The sequence below is a fragment of the Lissotriton vulgaris genome, chromosome 2_1 (assembly GCF_964263255.1).
Source record: "Lissotriton vulgaris chromosome 2_1, aLisVul1.2, whole genome shotgun sequence".
Taxonomy (NCBI): Eukaryota; Metazoa; Chordata; class Amphibia; order Caudata; family Salamandridae; genus Lissotriton; species Lissotriton vulgaris.
Window position 1 is genome coordinate 392,322,245 of NC_141687.1, and position 20,010 is coordinate 392,342,254.

Consider the following 20,010-nt stretch of genomic DNA (forward strand, 5'->3'; position numbering starts at 1 on the left):
TTGAGTTGTGGCGGGCAGGTGTGTGTTGGTCAGCGGAAACCATCATTCTTCAGACTAGTCAACTTCCTCCGCCGTTTCCATGATCCCAGCGTCCTCACAGTTCCCCGTTTGCTCTGCGGCTTGGGATTGGCCCTGTTGGACCCCACTGGCTGATTCCCTGTAGGCTCTCAGCTTGAAGTCCAGAGTTTTCCCTCAATCCGCCGCGTCTTTTCCATGGTCCTCTGGTCTGGTGTCCCTCTTCTGTGTCTCTTGCCTGTCTTTTCTCCTCTTGGCTTCACCCCTCTCCTGTGTGCAGAAGTCTGATTTTAGGGTCTGCAGTTTGTTTTGTTTGTGTCCTTTCTCCTCCCTCCTTCCTAACTGTGGTCCTTTCTTTATTTCTAGTCTTACTCCCCGCTGGGAGCTCTCCCCACGGAATCCTCGTCTAGCCAACCAGGTATGTGCCGATACTGGCCCTGGGCCTCTAATATTACATTGTCCAAATGTATTTGCTTCTTAAAAAAAACATAGGTAGGAGAAAGATTGAATCTGTAATCCCCAGAACATGTGTCATGGCTAATAAAGATGATTAAGGACATGAGGCTATCAAAATTTGTTTTAACTTAAATTGAAACACTGTAGATACACAATGCTGGCAATAACTGTTCTTAAGTCCACATGATAGGTGGGAGGATTCGAAGCGCCTTGATAAAAGTCTGCTTTGTTTTAGAGCCCTCCTGTTCCATTGGTGCCAATAGCCATCTTCCCCTCATAGTTATTTACCCATAGCAAGTGGTCCATACAGCCCAATGGTGATTTATAATCATGGCGTTCTTTTCCAGAGCACTTTTTTTCATTCTCTATGATGTGATCATGCTGTACAGAGATCACAGCTCTATGATACAGGGTGCCTATATCCTATGCAATTGAACTACTTTGTCACCACCCCTCATGTTGCGTTCAACATATTGTGACCCATGAAATCTTAAGGGAATGTGTGTCCATGCAGTGGATTTCATTGTGGGGAAACTAAAAGGGGTAATGGAGATCCTTGTTTGCGATTGCTCTCACATGCCTCCAGATCCTATCCCGATCTTCTTTTTTTTTGTCAAACCTGTTTGTATTGATTTTCAAACATTAAGCATGGCAATACATTCAATCAAAATCTCCCTTCGTAGCTTCCGGTTAGCTATATCTTTTACAGCATTTATCTGATAATCAGGGTATTCTCTCCCTTGGATACATATTTAAGTATTACCAAGATGCTAATGAAACATTCTTTCAAACTCTCCCCCAAACTGAACCCTCCCCCTTCCTGTTAAACGAAGTCCAATGAAAAAAATCTCTTTGGTAAACTATTACAGCTAGTGGGAAAAATAAACAAGCATTTACAATGCAATGGTTTCGCCTTTGGAAAAGTTAGAGCTATTGGCATTGCTCATGACATTTTTTTTTTTTTAACTTATAAATAAATGGCATTGTTATTTACATTGCCAACAGCTCTCTCAGCCCACACAGCTCTCTCAGCCCACACAGCTCTCTCAGCCCACACAGCTCTCTCAGCCCACACAGCTCTCACAGCTCTCACAGCCCACACAGTACAGGGTTACCTACATGGTCAATTTTGGGCTTAGCTGACCAGAGGTGCAGTAGGGGGTTACATTTTTGAAGTATCTGTAGCAACTGGCTCTTCGGTATAGCGTTTTCTACCTGTTAAACTATAGACCGCATCGTGACCCTACTTGTCTAGTTTGAAGAAATGTTTACAAAACATATTAGGCAAGATAAAATGAAAGTCCACTGCCAGACAGATTGCACTAGATATCAAATTGTTAACTACAAGATTCATGTGCCATACAAGGTTGCACGAGTCGGCTTCAGTTGAGATGGTTACAGTAACATGTTGGGACTTTTGAGGGACATCACTCTGGCAGTTCTAAGATTCTGGTACATGCTAACCCAGTCTCGAGCATCGGTACACTAGTAGAGGGCTGAGCATGTTTGGAATTAATCAGAGGACGGGGAGAGGCAGTGATTAATGGGTACTAGAAGGGCCTTGTTCCGATTCCATATTCAGGGTTCCAGGGCAAGCAGGTAACGGTTTATTAATACCTGCCAGTCTATAGTATAAGTGGAATTGGTAAAGCACACTTTGGCAGGTGCTCAAGCTTATAGGAAGCAAAAGTAAGATTAATAGAAAAACGTCCAACTGGGTGCAAGTGATAACCGCTGGTCTAGTAGTGTGGTCATGCGGTGTGACTAACCTTTCAAAGCACTATAAGCCACACAAGATTGCCAAGCTGCCCGATGACGTGTAGTGATGATAAATCTCAGTATTTACGGCACTTAAACCGGCAAACCGGCATCGGTAGCCTACTTTAAAACGTTTCAGTTTTAATGACCTACTATATCCGAGTAGTCTTCTCCCTCACCCCGGACATTCAAAGATAGTGGGTGACCGGACTATGTCATTCTCACCTTTTCTTTTATTGCTCTCTCCCCCTCCGCTGCACATCTCCCATGCTGTATTTTTTTGTCTTTGGTTTGCTTCCTTACTGCAGGCCTATGTAATGTAATGTCCTTCTGCTGTTAACTGTGTGTATGTAAAGTGCTCTGATACCTACCGGTTAAGCTAGCGCTATACAAAACTTTTAACATAAATAAATTAGTTACATTTTCAACCCTTAAAAGGCCTGAAACACTCTTCCCAAAAGGCTAGTTAATTTTACGTCCCTGTCGAACACGAGGGCACCACGCACGCGATTATACTTACCTCCGGAATTCAGCACCAGTAAATTGTGTACATAATTGGCAAGCTTCCGTGAGTGACTAGATAGGCCGGTCTTGTTGGGTTTCTAAGAATGTTGGGATATGTAGGCTCATTTAGCACAGTACAGAAGTAGCGCAACATTTCCAAGAAAACCAGACCGGCATAATAGCTAGCCACGCATTGACTTGGGGAAGTTGGCATCCATGTTGTGCGCGTGTGTGTACGTACATATATATAATTTACACGCGTCACAGCCGGCAATTAATTAAATACAAAACACACCACCGACAACGCTTCTCGGTTAACCCAAGATACTCAATTATCACTAAGATAAAGCGCAAAGTTGATGCCACCTCCCCACTTGAGGTTGCAATATCACTGCTTCCAGCAGGCCCCTATCTCCACGCCTCGCCTCCCATCTCTCTCCGACAGAACTCAGCACTCCACTTGCTCAGTTCGCGGCCCTCAGGGACTAATACTTCAGCGTGTTCACTAAACCTTCGATCGCATGTCGTCCCTAATTACTACCCTAGCCGCTTGTCGGCAACACGAGAGCTCAGCTCCTCACCTCATGGCGGCGGCTCGGCAGAAGAACGGAAAGGAAGGATTCTTCTTCCGGCCGTGCTCATTATCAGACGCGGGGATATCCCACCTCGAAGTGCTTCCATCTCGCACTGCACGCAGACACACATACTACACTTACTCTCTGAATAGAGATGCCCACAGACAATAACTCTGATTTATCTGTGCATCCTGGAAGCAAGGAGGACTTCTAGGGCCATATTTACAGTATAACATAGTCACCTACCCCCCCTCCTTAAACAATGGTATGTCCCTCTGGTCTTCTGAGCAGGCGCAAAGAGGGTTTAATCTCTTACGTCACGGGGTACCCCTTTACCGGACAGAATGGCTGCGAAGCGGCGGAACTGACAGGGTCATAGAGAGGGAAAAAGCAGGAGCTAGACAAAGCAGCCGACACCGAACGCCATGCTTTGGTTGCAACCAATTCAGACCCTAAATAAAAAACAAGCACCACGAGCACAGGGAGGGAGGGAAACGGGCACAGGACAGCAAGAGGGGGGGTGGGGGGGCCGGGCGGGAACGGCGCACGGACAGCGGGAGGGGGGGGGAGGATCACGGCACACGCACAATTATAAACAAAATGCTCCTTACCTGATCGCCTCGTGGGAACTCGAATCTTGCAGCCAACTCCAACAACAGACACTTTGAAAAGGAACAAAACAGGCCCACTCGAGAAAAAAAAATAACACACACCCACCGCCGTGATGACGAACAGAAGTGGGTGGAGAGGAAAAAAATTGCGGGAACGCCCCCGAATCTGGTCCGGCCTTGACGGACAGATCTCTGTTCCAATGGCTAGCCTCCATTTATGGAGCTAGCCAATGGAACAGAGGGCGGGACTAAGAGTACACTGTAGAGACATAAGATTTCTCTGGGGGCGGAGCTAAAGCTCCGTGCCCAAGGCGAAACCTAAAAATTAGCACAAGAGACAGAAGAAACTGGGCCTGACATGAAACTCTGTGACAAGGGGGTGAGGTCGAGTCTCGTGATTCGTACTCTAGTGGGAATGATTTCAATAATTAGAACTGGAAGAGGCGCGGTGCTCTTACCCTCGAGGGGCAAGCGATCAGTGGGAGCCCTCTAAATAGATAACTGATCAGGGGGCTCCAATCGTATTAAAGGTTATTAAAGTCGTCTCTAAAAATGTTGCTAATTCTTTCAATAATGATTGCTTGCCACAGTCGTGCATGTCATTGTTTAAGGACTGGGGCAGTTTTTTCTTTTTCCAGGCTGCTGCGATTGCCGTCTTTGCCGCCCCCGACAAAGCCACATTTTGGCCCGGTCTGCTGTCGTTTGATATTGCAGGCATGTTTCTCACAGGCCTAGAAGCGTGAAGTCGGGAGAATATGATATAGGGTATCCCAGAATCTTTTTATTTTGGGCAAGAATTTCAGTCCAAAAGGCTCGGATTGTCCTGCAGTCCCACCTTATATGGCAAAAATCTCCTAGTAGCCCACACCCTCGCCAACAGAGATATGATGTGTTGGGAAATATGTTTTTGAATTTGGAGGGGTATAAGTTCCAGTCGTGAGTACCTTATAGTGAGTGTCACGTTCCACTAGAGAGTGATTGTGCCGCCTTATATCTCTCCTTTGCGCCTTCCATTGTGTATCCGTGATGTCATTTCCTAGAGTGCGTTCCCATAATTGAAGGTGGTGTGGTCGTCATGAGGGTATGATATGGCCTCCTTGATAGTCCCAGCCCCCTTCATGAAGCGTTCTAGTGGCGTCAGTTCCCTGGTCGCCACTTCCAGAATCTCGGGTTGTAGTACCCAATGATGTAGCTGAAGGTAGTGGAAATATTCTGTGTTCAGAAGGTGGAAGTCTCGTTGGCAATGTTCAAAAGTTAGTATATCCCAAGTATGAAAAATGTCTGATAAGATTAGAAAGCCCCTTCCATACATTGAAGGGCATTGGCTGTAAAGCTGGTGGAAAGGCTGGGTTGTAGTGTTTGAGGTTAAACGGTGAGGGCAATGTCATCCATGCCGTACGTCTTAGTAAGTCATCCCAGGTTTTATGGATCGTACTCGTAGGGGTGCTTATGCAGGCGCAACAGGCGGTCCGACTTCAGTTTCCAAAGGACATCCCATATGACCCTTCCGGTTAATGCCCTGTCCATGTGTAACCAGTGTTTGTCCAACTCACTTTGGGAACACTCAGTGATAACTCTGAGCTGGGCCACCATATAATAAAGAGCCAGGTCAGGAGGCGCTAGTACTTCCTGATCCTTTATTCTCTGGCGATTAAAGGGTAGACCGGGTCTTTTATTTTGACAAATTATTTTTGGAGGAGTGTGAGGACACCCTGTAGGAATTCTCGCTCTAGGTCGTAGGGTAATCTCTGGAAAAGGTGTAGAAATGTTGCTAGTACTACCATCTTAATGGGGTCTATTCTGCTAAGCCAAGACCTGTGCATGGGTACCCATCTCTTGAGGCCGACCTTTAATTGGCATAGGAGAGGCGGGTAGTTGGCTGCAAACAGTCCTGAGATCCCAGGTGTCAATTTTATACCTAGGTACATTGGTTCTTTGCCCACTGGAATAGATTTCTAGCCACTAGAGCTACCATCTCCACATCTTACAGTGTTAAGTTAAGGAGAGAGGACTTTGGAAGGTTGATGCGTAGACCGGCCACCTCTTTGAATCTTCAGCTCCTCCTGAAGTGTTGTCAGGGATCGATGTGGGTCAGTAAGCGTCAGTAAGATGTCATCGGTGAACAGCGAGATCTTAATGATCATCAAGACCAAAGTCAATACAACTGATCGCCGGGTTCTCTCTTATCTTTACGGCTAAGGGTTCAATACATGTGGAAGGAGATGATGGCCTGCTGTAGTAGATCGGTAAGTGGTTCGGCATATAAATTGAATAGAGTGGGGGAAACAGTAGAGCCTTGTGGTACTCCTCCTAGGTTAGGTGAGGAGAGAGAAAGAATCTTGTCGGTCATGAACGATTGCGTTCTGTTTTCCTTAAAGGATTTGAACCATAGAAGGACTGTGCCAGAAAAACCCATCCTGTTTTCTAGTCTTAGAAGTTTGGTGTGATTGACTATATCGAAGGCTGATGAGAGGTCAAGTAGGACTAGGAGGCAAGTTTCATTGCGGTCAAGAGCTAGGAGGGCCTCGCCAACTATATGCAGGATGGCTGTTTCTCTGCTATGGCCAGGTCTGAAACTCGATTGGTGGGTGTTCAGTAGATTGAAGTTTGTGATGTGTTGGTTCAGTTGTTGATGAACACATTTTTACAAGACCTTTGCTAGCATGGAAATGTTGGTTATAGGTCGGAAGTTGTTTGGGTCAGAGGTGTTAGTTGTCGTTTTTTTTAGGATAGGGGTGACTTGGCCAGTTTTTAGGAAGTCCGGGATGTGACCTTGTGTTAGCCAGGAATTCTTGATTTTGGTCCTGAGTGGGGTGATGATATGGTAGATGTGGGGTAGGCAATTAGATGGGATGGGGTTATTGAAGTGGTTGTTGAGTTTGGTAGTCGCAAGAATTTTGGTGATGTCATTGAGATCGTAAAGTTTGAAAGTAGACCAGTGAGAGTTGTTTTTGGGCAGAGTTAGCGTATGTTGTACTGGGTTAGTGGCTTGAATAACCTTTGAGGTGGCTGAGTTGATTGCAGCCGTACTAAGTTCGAATTGTAGGGAATTCGTTTTTGCTGGGAAGAATGGGGAAAATTCTTCACTACTCAGCTGCGAAGTCTTGTTTAGGGATCAGTGTGATTAAGGCTTCACACATGCTATTCATTTATTTATTTATTTTTTGAATTTGTTAAGCGTGACAGCTACCCAAAAAGGGTTTCCCGGCGCTGGACAGGCAGGTTCTATTAAATAAAGTTATTGATTAAAGAGCCAGGTTTTAGTGGCTCTGCGGAACTGCACATAATTAGTTTCAGTTCGAATGTGCAATGGCAAAGAGTTCCACAAAGTGGGGCCTAACAGAGCGAAAGATCTACCTCCCATTCTGGCTAGTCTAATTCTAGGCACTACAAAATAGGCCATGTGGGCAGATCTCAGATTCCGGGAGGGTACATGAGTGTGAACAAGGGACTTAAGGTAATGGGGGGCCAGGTCAGTTTTAATTTTAAACATGTAGGTCAGTGTCTTAAATTTGATACGACTATCTATTTTAAGCCAATGAAGACTACGTAAAGGACCTGAAATATGGCTAGATCGAGGTAATTTGCACAGCAATTTTGCTGCTGCATTTTGTACCAATTGCAGTCGCCCTATTACATCTTTCTTTGCCCCTAAGAAGAGAATGTTTCCGTAGTCTATGCGGCAGGTTATGAGAGCGTGGACTACGGATTTTTGAGAGTCTTCTGGCAACATCCAAAGAATTTTCTTTAGCCAGCGCAATATGACAAAACATGTGGCCGAGACCTTGTTGACTTGATCTTGCATTGTCAGTGCTTTATCAATCACAAAGCCTAAGTTGCGCACTTGATCTGATGGAAGGGGGAGCGAGCCCATTTCAGCGGGCCAATGTTTAGCAGACCATAAGTCATGTTGCCGGCCCAGTATCCGCACCTCAGTTTTCTCGCCGTTGAGTTTAAAAAAATTAAGATTTATCCAGTCAGCAATTCTCCTCAATCCTGACTGCAGGAGAGATGGCGAATCCTGAGCAGTGTTTGAGAGTGAGAATGCGATCTGGGAATCATCGGCGTAGGTGAAAAGTGTGAGGCCTTCTTGTTCTGCTATGTGTGAGAGTTAGCTAACATATAGATTAAAAAGAAGCGGGCTCAAGACTGAGCCTTGGGGTACACCATAAGGAGACATGTGTAGTTTAGAGGTTGCAGAGTTAGAGAAAATTTGAAACGTACGTTTCTCGAGAAATGAGCTCAGCCAACCCAAAGCTGGTCCGCCTACGCCCACATCAACTAATGTTTTAATGAGAATGGGATGTGAGATGGTGTCGAAAGCGGCACTGAGATCTAATAAGATCAGTGCCACTGTCTCACCTTTATCCAAAAGCCTACGTAAGTTTTCTGTAACCCCTAGCAAAGTAGTCTCTGTGGAAAAAATAGAACGAAAACCAGATTGTGAAAAATGGAGAATATGATTACCTTCAATAAACTGAGCAAGATGGTAGTGGATGTGCTTTTCAAGAATTTTGGAAAAGACTGGTAATAAGGAGATAGGACGGAAGTTGGAAGGGACATTTGGGTCGGCTGTTGGTTTTTTCAATAATGGTGAAACCATTGCATGCTTCCAGACTGCTGGAACAGTGGCATGTTGTAATGACAAATTAAGGGTGTTACAAATCACAGAGAGCTGAGAAGTGCTGAGTTGTTTGAGTATAGGCACAGGAAGCGGATCGTTCGGTGATCCTGACTTGACTTTAAATTTCCGAAAATGACCCTCAAATTCTCAAGGCTAAGAGGTGGCCAGCAATTAAGGACTGGGGTAACACAGGCTGGATCAAAATTCGGCAAAGGGTTTAGTATAGCGGTCTGGGGAACATGGGGACTGTGACCCTGATGAGAAGCTATTTCCTTATAGATGTTGTCAATTTTATTTGTAAAAAATTGGGCAAGTTCCTCACATTTTTGTCATTTAGGGGAGGTGTAATAGCAGTGGTTTTGGAGCCAGCTAGTTCTTTCACTACTGAAAACAGAGTTTTAGGTTTGTTGGTGGACTCTTTACTGGTCGAGGCTACATAATTGGCTCGAGCAGTTGTACATGCTTTATGATATCGTTTTAATTCTATTTTGTAATTTTCTTTGGACTCCAAGGAGTAATCATACCTCCATACTCGTTCTAAGTGCTTACACTTCGACTTTTCTAATTTAAGAGATTCAGTGAACCAAGGGGCTGGGGATTTGTGAGAATTAAATTTTTCGATTGAAAGGGGAAGGCAGGCATCTGCTGCTTTAAGAAGCCAGCTGTCTACACTTTGCGATATACATTCAGTATCATCTTGTACATTTGTAGAGGAAGGCAGGCAGTCGTCCAAATTCTGTTTTAGAAGCTCAATGTTTAATTTCCTCCAGTCTCTTTTGCGAATACTGGCTCTTGAATGGAGAACTTCTGAAGTGACATCCGATATGATGTTGAATTTAGTCAAGAAGTGATCGGACCATTGTAATGGCAATGCAGGAGAACAAACCATATTAGACAGATTGGAAAAAATTGGATCAATCAGATGTCCCGCTATGTGCGTGGGACCTGAATTACATAACATCATATTCATGGCGGCTAAATCGGCTATCAGATTTCGACTGGCCAGGTCATGCTTGTCCTCAAGATGAAGGTTAACATCTCCGAGAACCGAAAAGTTAGATGAATTCATTAAACTTAAAGACACTAAACTTGACAGTTGTTCAGACCAGGACTGAAGAGGTCCTGGAGGGCGATAAACTAAGATGCCTGAGCATGTGAAACTAGGATTTAAGAAAAGTTTAAATAGCGCTGCTTCACAATTGGTCAGGTTTAACGGAGTGAACTTGCACTGATATTTTTTATTAAAGATTATAGCAATTCCTCCGCCGTTTTTTTTTGCCTATCTACTCTTACAATAGCATAGTCCGCTGGTAAGGCATCTGCGATGTCAGGGCCTGAACTATTGTGAAGCCACGTTTCTGTGAGGAATAAGGCAGCAGGGGATTCATTAGTCAAGAGATCAAAAATATCTCTTTTGTGCTTTGAAAGAGAGCGGCAATTTAAATTAAAAAATGAATAATTGAACATAGGCTTAGTAGGAGGCAAACAACAATGACACATTTGAGGAGTTTCAAGAGAGAAAGTACAGTTAGCACATAATGAGGGACCCTGACTGGGTGCCTCAAAAATGCTACAACTAGAGTTCAATTTAGGCCTCAGCGCATGAATTTGGGAGGAAGTATATCGTAAATGGACATTAGAAAATCTGACAGGGTGTGTGGCCCCTGGTCCCGGTCGGGCGCAGACGGGCACAGACGGGCTTGATTTGGTGCGCCCTCGGCGCGCCCGCTGCGCGTACGCAGGAGTTGTTTCTTATATAGGCCATCTCCATCCAATGACTGCAGCGCTGACCGCGTCATTTGACCGGAAGTGGGTCTGAAACTACCCGTGCCAGCCCTCCGAAGCAAACGGCACAAGCCGCGTCGGACCGGGGCTGCGGGTATAAGGTGCTAAACAGCTCAGATGAGGCTCTCAAAGACAGTGGCTACACATTAAAATACACACACAAGTAGGGAATTTTAAAATCAGTATTATAAAACTCCAAGGAGTAGGGGCGGCGAAATAACGCAGCCTACCTTGTCCGGTCTGTGTCCTGTTGCTCTGCGCCCTAAGTACTCTAGAGGCGAACAGAAGCTAGAACGCTAACCCAGCCTTCCGCCGGAAGTGGGTCTGAAACTGCCCGTGCCAGCCCTCCGAAGCAAACGGCACACGCGCGTCGGACTGGGGCTGCGGCTATAAGGTGCAAAACAGCTCAGGTGAGGCTCTCAAAGACAGTGGCTACACATTAAAATACACACACAAGTAGGGAATTTTAAAATCAGTATTATAAAACCGCTTGGTGTCTGCGATGTGAATAAAGAGCCTGGTCAAGTAAGGAATTAATTCTGTGCTGAAGGTTTTGTAGAATTTTGTTGTCAGGCTGTCTGGCCAGGGGATATGTGTAGTTTTAGGGTCCCTATTGCCTGACGTACGTCCTCTTTGGTTATAGGTTTCTCCCAGTTGTTCATTCTGGGCTGGGATGACCTGTTGGAGATTTACTGAACTGAGTTAATCTTGTTGGGTCTGTGCGTTGGATTGGTCTGCTGAGTAGATTGTACTATAGAATTTCTTGCAAATTAGAGCTTTCTCTAGGTCTTCCTGCAACGAAGCTCCTGAGAGCTCTTGTATGTCCCCAATATAGTCCTTCTCTTTTCAGATTTGTAATTTCTGCGCTAGACGTGATCCCACCTTGTTGCCTTGCATATAAGATGTCTACTTAAGGCGTTGTAGCGTCAGTTCCGCCATATTAGGTTAAATTGCATTTAATTTCCTTTTCATGGCCGTGACCTTTCTTTGGAGGGTTAGAGTGTGATTCGTTTTATGGGTTTGTTCTAGGGTTCTCAGCTCCCCTTCTAGCATCAGCCGTTCTGTGGTTCTCAGTTTGTTGAGGGCGGTCGTCAAGGTCAAACATTGACCCCTTACCACCGCCTTCAATGCGTCCCATTTGTTGGTAAGTGAGGTGGCTTGGGGTTTGTTTAGTTGCAAGTATTTCCTGATGGCCATTCTCTGTGTGTCTCGAAGCGTTTTGTCACGGACCAATGCATTATGGATGAACCGTCGCCTAAATCTGGGCGTGGGGTTGCTCCATTCCAGGGCAACAGATACCGGGGTGTGATCAGGGACGAGGATGGGGTTTATTATAGCTTCTCTGGTGTATTTACTCAAGACCTGACTCAAGAATACATAATCTAGTCTGGAGTAAGTACGATGGATGTGGGAGAAGGTGTTGTCCCTATCTTCTGGGTGAGCCTCCCTCAGGCATCGATGAAACCCGTTTTTCCGATCGATTATTTCAGGTTTTTCAGAAAGCAATCTTCGTGGATCTGTGTGCGTGGGTGCTATCGGTCCCTGAATGCCAGGTGAAGTCCCTCATCATGATTGTTTCCCTCTGTAAATCCACCCAACAGAGTCAGTGTAGTGTTAATGAACACCGCCTGATTAGTATTGGGGACATAGACTGACGCAATTGTGTATAGCTTCTGCAATATTTGGACCTTTACTAATACAACCCTCCCTCCTTGTCGGTTTTATAATCCTCTGGTTGAAACTTCAGAGAAGCGTGAAAGAGGAGGTCTACCCCATTATGTTTTGTAGAGGCAAATGATTTGTATATCAAAGAATATGTCTTGTGTTTTAGTCTGTGATCTTCTGATCTCTTTAGGTGGGTCTCTTCTAGTGCTATGATATCATAGTGTTGATCTGTAAGGTATTTCCATATCCTCTGACATTTAGAAGGGGTATTTATGCCTGTAACGTTCCACGAGAGCATTATTCACGATGGTAACAGAGATATCTTCTTTGTCGTCCTTTGAATGTCCTCTTCCTGTAGCAACCTCTCCCCCATCCTCCTCCACCACCTCCAGCTCCCACCAGCCCCCCCTACATGGCCCCCAGAATGCATATTTCCAGTTCTTGATGATCGTCGTTGTTCCCCTAATGCCAACTTTGTCACCCCGGCCCCTGTAAAAAAAAGAAAATCAAACCATAAAACAGATAATGTTGGGACAAAGTGTCCTCCGTTCTGTCAACGCCAGTGGTATCCGTAGAGCATTGGAGGCAATAGGGACCATTGTGGCCACAAACGCTCATATATGATTTCTGTTTGAAAAGGTAAGCACCAATGACGTCGATGTGTGTCATTGTGGGTAACTCATACATTGGGCTCCTGGTGGGTGTCCATAGGCCTTGGCCAATTGGGGGCTAACAGGGCCTCTGGGAAGAGTCAGCGTGTGTTAAGTTCCCAATACCGAGATATTAGTGTCTATATATGCCCATTGTTAGCATTCGGGTGTTCCGATTGCATAGTTGAAGTTCAATAGGTTGAACATGCTTGTGGGTCTCTACAGGGAATCATTTTCTCTGCGATCTGGGAAGGTGCTGGACCCCGCTTCCAGTGGGGGAAGCGCCCTGATGCCTTGTACCGTCAGAGCCGTTGTCATCTTCCTGTATCGGGAGCCCCAATAGTGTGAGGGCCTCTTTCACTTCAGTGATGTGGTGGGCTTTGTTCCAAAATTCGAAGCCCAAGCCAAAGGGATATGTCCAGCAATATCGAATGTTGTCTTGTCTAAGTTTTTCCGTGACTGGTCTGAAGTGCTGGCGGCATCCTAGGGTTGCCGGTGCTATGTCTTGGTACAGTTAACATGCAAATCCTTGAAACTACACTGTGTCCAATTTCTTGGCTGCTTATAGCATTGAATCTTTAGTTTTGAACCAGTGTAGTTTTGCCAGAATGTCTTTTGGGTGCCGTTTGTCGCCTTGGATGGGCTTCCCCACCCTATGTACTCTCTCCAGTTTGAGTTTGGCAGTCGTTGTTCCCAGGATTTCAGCGAAGGTCCAGTCACAAAGGCCTCTAGATCAGGGCCCGCCGCCCCTTCCTCCAGGTTCTGGATTATTATGTTGTCTCACCTGGAACGGTTCTCTAGGTCTTCTTTATTCAGGAGAACTGCTTGTAATTGTGTTTGTAGATCCTGAGTAATTGCTGCCATCTGGTTCGTTCACAGTTCAAGGTCTGAAGCCTTGGTCTCTATATCCATCACCCTAGACCCAACCAAGTCCACATCCTGCTGAAGCGTTATTAGTCTGCCACTGTGGTCGGCCTTCAGTGTTTCCAGAGAAGTAGACATGTATGCCCTACGTTCCTCTCTTAGCTCTTGTTTAAATTTGCGCAGAGAGACGTATACATCTTCTTTAGTTAGCACCATGATGTTCTCCCCTTCTGTAGTCTGTTGGTTTCCCTTCGCTGCTGTGGGGGGGGAAGTAGATGGAGACTGTTATTATGTTGTTTTTTTTGGGCGGCATAAAGAGAGTCTCTTGTGGCGCCAGTACATGCCAGGACGACGCTCAAAAGTTGTTGGGAGCAATGTTTTAGTCGGAAGCTGAGCCTTTCTCTTGACCTGATAGCCATGACAGTACTGGTAGTTCTGCTGAATGTAGTGGGGTTCCTCCGTGCACCCCTCCGTGTGTGAGTGTAACTGTCTCTTGTAACCTGCTCCAGAATGCACCTCTTGGTCTTAAGTGGCCCCACTTTCGCCACAACAATGGTTCGTATGAGTTGTCACACCCCTGGAGGTTCATTTTGACCAGCAGGCCCGTGCCTGTCACACGTGCTCTGAAGCCCTCAGTGCCAAATTCCGCCGGGCGCCCTCTGTAGCTGCCAAGGGCTGAGAGTTGCCTTGATGGGACTCCATGAGGTGTCAGGCATCCAGCGTTTTGACTCTGCTGCTGATTTGTCTCTCTAGTGGTGAGTTGATCTCTTCTGGCTCCTAGGGCCAGCCCGTTCAGAATGCCATTTCTGCACTCGTGGGCTCGTTTTCTGCTTATGGCCTGTATTGGGTCGGGCCATTTTAGGGTCAGGCCGGCCGCAGGGGCTCCGGTGGCATGCACCCGCTGCACTGTCGACGACACTCAACACTGGCCCCGAACCTCCGCGGCCCTCATTCAGGGTTGACGCCTTCCTTTGAGTCTCTGGGGGCCCGTACTTCACGCCCAGGTGTGCTCCATCAGTGAGTTACGCGCTGCTGCGGTCTGGCCTATATCGCCCGCACCCCACTCACCATTGTATTAGGGAGAATCAGAGGCTACTCTCGCGATCTCGGTTAGAGGGGAAGCCATGTGCCTCTCGTCGCCGCTCGCAGAGCAGCAGGATCGTGGTGTTGTGTTGCTCGGGATCTGTCAAGTCGGCCGCTGGAAGTCTAGCCCGTCAGGCCCGCCTTTCATCAAGGCTCCCACCTTCCGCTGTCATCTGGACGCCTTGTCACCGCCTCAGACACCTCTTTCGCAACAGTGATGCTCACTGGGCGAGCGGAGTGACTTTCATCACCAGAGTTTGTCGTAGGTGCCCAATAATCTTCTTTCATTGAGCTGTGGTAGTGGAACCTTCGTGGATCACATGCACATGGCCATCTTGGCTGGCCACGCCCACCCTTGCTATGACTTTTAATAGGATTTTGTGCCTGACGTTTCCGGTATGTAATTTGGTTAATTTAAGACGATATATCCAGTCTATGTCTACAGAATGGACATCTGATCTATTTGAAGAATCCATGTGGCAGAGGTATGGGTGGCAGCGAGCTCACAATTATTATATGTAATGCTTGGCTTCTCTGAAATGTATCTGTTTAGTAATGGATCCTCAGCCTATGCCAAAGCTTTCTGTGAATTCTTTTAATATACCAAACGCTTTGAGTTATTGGATGTAAGTACTTCACACACAGGACAGGATGGATATGCACAGTTTAGAAGCCACGCTACTAAATATGTGTGTTTCTATACTTTGACAGTATTCTAGGTTCCTGCTTCAGCCTTTACTACAGTACAATCAAACTTTATTTACCTGGTAAAGTTGTACAGTGCCTAGAGACTGGGGTCCCCACGGTCCTGGTCTGTCCTAGTACAACCATTCCTGCAGTTCTTGCTACTTCATTTTGCTAGAGTTGTACATAGTATTCTCAAACATCTTCCAGACATTAGGAAAGCAAAATCCTGTAATAGATTAGTTCCTACTCGTAGAGACTGATTAATATGGACAGATGTGCTCAATACAAGGACTGTATGTATTTACGAGTGATATTGTGTATGCCTTTATTGAAGTAATTGAATTTTTTTCTCAGTTGGACTTATTGAAAGCCATGTGCTTCCTTTAGCCTGCCAAAAGCCAAATATTATGTTAAAATATTTTTTTATGTGAATCAATTTTTGTTGTTGAAAGCAAAATGGAAATTGCCTGCAACTGGACATACCTTGTTTAAAGTCTCTCCAAGAAAATAATAAAAGGATAAAGAACGAATACATAGAGAACCTCAAAAGCAGCTAGATAAATGCTGCTTATTTACACACTACACATCTTTAACATATGAGATTTTCAATTCACAATAGAGAAAAATGTTGCCAAAAATCTTGCCTGCATATCATTTGCTTCCATTAGCAAAAAATTCTCCTTAGATAAACATGGGCGCCCTCCCTTAAGTATCTGCCTGAAATACTGATTGATAATATTACTTACATAGCCCTGAAACTGATTGAGAACCAATCATGCTGCATACCTATCTCACTCCCCAGACATCAGTGTGTCAAAGTGTTTGATCTTCATCTCAGTGTAATAAAATGTTTGCAGAGAAAATTAAGAATTTTAATGTTCTGTATTTCAGTAGTGCTGGCTTCACCACACTGCAGAATGTTCATAGATACTTCCCATCTGTACTGTAGATCTTACTTCAGAACTTCTGTACATTCCTATCCTATCCAGTGTGGTTAATCCAGTACTTTTTTAATTCAATTAAAATTAGAATCTCTTGTAGACGTTTTTCAACTCTCTAAACCATCCTGTAAATAGTCTGCATTTAAAATCAAATATCCAACTGATTTTACTTACTTCTGCTGATACTGAGGTTATCTGTTTTCTGCACAGTGGATCTGCGTATAATGGATTCTACCTTTTTTAGTCACAAATGACAGCAATTCCTTTCTGCCTGAGGGGTTGAGCTATTGAAGAGTTCTTGAGCTATGGGTTCATCCAAATGAGATTGAAACAGATTCTTCAGGACTTTAATTAATTCACAAAACATTTCAGCTACTGTTTTTTTTTTAAATTATCTATGGGATTAGTTTACTTCGAGATACGTTTATGCAGAACTAGCCTGGGTTGGCAGTAGCTCATACTGTCTCAAGCTACGGTTGGAAAAATAGATTCTTTGGTTGCTCCATCATTGCTGCCAAAAAATATAGTTGTAGGCCCGGTTTCCTTTTCATAATTGGCACTCTTCATTTCTTCCTTCAGTTACTTCATAACAACTCGCTCATTAAGGACTGACCTTTTGTAATCTTTATTGAACCAAAAATAGATATTTATTAAGAGGAAATTTATTTGCATGAGGTAGTTCAGTTTGATTAGATAATTCACAGACTAAATGTAATTGAAAAGTGTCACCTTTTGTAGAGGTGCATTCTGTCTAAAATTTTAATGATTAAGATGAGTTTGCCAGGCCAAATTAGTTTTTTCTATAATCACAATAGTGATACTGCCCTGTTAATAAATTACTAGAAAATCCTATATTTGAAAAATTTACGTAATTGAATTGCTATTGGGTAAAAATGAGACCCCGTGCTAAGAAGTTGTACAGTTTATTCACACAAAAATTACCAACAGTCTCCAATTGATTAGCTTATAGTGGACATTGAACATGGGCCAATGGTAACATAATGCAGTAAAGCCATACCATTCTTTCTAATGTTCTCTTACTTTGTTTTTAGCGTTTTGTGCTGAATATTTTCATAAGAGTATCTCTAAGGATGACATTTCCTTTTTCTTTTGATCAGTTACTACCTCTTTGTTTGTCTTTGTAGAATCTTTACCCTAGGATTCTTCTGAACGCCAAGGCAATATTCTCTACCTTGTGTTCAAGGTTATCAAAATTTGAGTACATCCACACATTATTCACTGACAACACTACATTCATAGAGCATTTTTCATGCCTACAAGTTTTCTGCCCACGTTCAAGTGTATAAAGTAAATATGGCTGCTGAAAGAGGGCGTTCAACCCTATCTTGTTTCACTTGTAATTCTAAGATTGTCTGGTAACATGCCATTAAGGTTTTAGTTCTGATCAACTTTAATTTTAGCTTCTAATATACATTATCTTGTGATGCATACCACCATCCTGTCATTGTATTTGCCAGAGAAACTCTCACCAAATACAGACAAATTACGTTTGGTTTGTCAGACTGATACTGCTGATGATTTATTGAATAGGAGGAGATGGTGGCCTTCCAGTATTGGTTGACAGGTACCTGAGCCTTTTGGATAGTTATTTGGTTTTAGATAATAAAATATTCAATGTGGGCCCCTAGATCTATTGTGCCTTTTTCACATCAAAATGTAATTGAAAATTGGCACCTATTGTGGAGGTAAATTCTGTCTGTACAGTTTGCAGGCCAAATTAGCTTTCGCTACAGACACAATAGTGGCATCGCCTCTTTAATAATTTACCATTAGCTGAACATATTAAAGGGGTCTTTATTTTACCATTAGTTTCAGTGGAGCATGTCATATAAATAAATAAATGTCTTACAGAGAATAGTGAAAACTAGAAAATCCAATATTTGAAAAATTAATATAAATTGATTGTCTGGTAAAAGAAAGGCCACTTTTTAGGTATAAAGCATTTTATTAAGGCAAAACATAGGAGGGAAGGGGACAAGAAGGGAGGGGTATGCCCATTACAAACCAAAATGTCAAAGCGAAAGTAATCAAAGCATGGTAATGGACAGTGGCTACCGTAGATAAGATTTGTTGAGAAAAAGCTGAACATGTTTGCCACTGTCGGTGAGGCTGAAGAGTTAAAGTAAAGAGAAAAAAGCAAGAAGTCAACCCTTCCTCCCCCCTGAACCCTCCCCCCAACACCCCAACTCCCCCCATCTCCCACCCAACCTCCCTCCGTCCAGTGCTTAAGCATTGATGCATCCAGCCGCCCCACCCCACCCCCCCCACCCCATGAGTCCCCATCTCATGTCTGTACTGCTGTATCGACAAGTCTCCGTGAACATCTGGAAGAGAAATAAAATAAGGACTTTTTTTTGCAAACTTGGATACATGGATATGGACTTTCATTGTTTGAATTGATATCATCTGTAAATTTAACAGATATACTCTTATACTTTTGTGCTCAGGGAACTCTGTAAAACTTGTTATTGTGACAATAATTACGGTTGTAAATTACTGTCTCTTGACAGCGCTGGGTGGTAGCTGTCTGTGGTTCCCTTGATGCCCCAATTTGAGATAACAAGCTGTAAACGTATTGCTACATAGGCTATGCGCTGTTAAAACCTCACTACCCATTATCCGAAGTGTGATCTCATGTCTGTTTAGTTGGTTGGGTCTACAGGAGGTGTTAGTCTCAGGAGTCTAAGATACCTCGGGCAGGTAAGTTCTCTAAATTCTGTGGTCAAGAGCGCATGAAAGGGTCGCCACAACTCATCAAATTGCTCCACGTCCCCCGCCACCATAAGCGATAGTTTTTCCATGCCTAGGACATGCCAAAGTCTATGAAGCCAGCCCGTGATGGAGGGGACTGTGGTAGTACGCCAATGTATCAATATGTTCTGGATCGCCGATCCCAGTGCTATTGCTATTTGCCGACCTCTACGGGACTTCAGCGGGTACATTAGCCCATTCGGGAGGCCCAACTAAACATACGCCGGGAAGCGTGGCAATTCTACCCCAAAGTGAGCGTCTATCTCGTCAATGATCTCCGTCCAGTATTCCCTCGGCAGGGGGCAGTCCCAAAGCACATGCGTGAGAGTCCCTGTCTGTCCACATTCCCTCCAACACGCCTTCCCAATATTCCTGTTCATTTCATGTAGTCTCTCCGGAGTATAATACCAATACGTGGACACCTTTGTGAATGTTTCTGTGAGTCCTGTGTGGTATGCTGAGTGTCTCGCGCGGTATGCAATCTGATCCCATTCCTTATGACTGAGCGTCCTCCCCAGCTCTCTATTCCAGCGTTCCCTGCCAGGGTTATAAAAGTGAAATGGGGGGGTTGCAGGAATTTATAGAGGTCCGTGATCAGTTTGGCGTTAGAGGTGCGAGTTATCAACCACCTCTCATACGGCTTCATCTGGCGATCTGCAGTGTCCTGAAAGAGCCAATGCTTGTCAGATTCCCATTTGCTCCATTCCCCCAAGTAGCGCAACTGCGCTGCCTGAAAGTATTTCCGGAGATCTGGGATGCCAAGGCCTCCCGTCTCCGGGGCCAGTGTGGAGAGAACCCTCTTCATTCTCGGTTTGCGACCCTGCCAGATGAAGCGTGCGATATCTGCTTGCGTCTGTCTGATCCATCCCGTAGGCGGTTGGAGCGGCAAGGCCCGAAAGAGATACAAGATCTGGGGCAAGACTGTCATCTTGACCGCAGCTATTCTGCCGAGCCAGGACAACATTCCTTTACCCCAGCGGGCTAGCTCTACCTTGATTTTCCTGCCCAGAGATGCGTAAT

General features: G+C 44.7%; 1 protein-coding gene across 5 annotated transcripts in view; it reads left to right on the forward strand.

Annotated features, from left to right (window-relative positions):
* The window catches only part of LOC147730436 (caspase-8-like), a 260,962-nt gene that overhangs the window by 92,175 nt on the left and 148,777 nt on the right, over positions 1–20,010 (forward strand). For 4 of the 5 annotated variants that reach the window (XM_086955245.1, XM_086955246.1, XM_086955247.1 and 1 more), the window contains one exon: positions 382–433. The exons of the other annotated variant lie outside the window; for it this stretch is intronic. The gene's annotated coding sequence lies outside the window, so the exon portion shown is untranslated. The remainder of the gene's footprint in view (positions 1–381; positions 434–20,010) is intronic. 5 annotated transcript variants of the gene reach the window in all.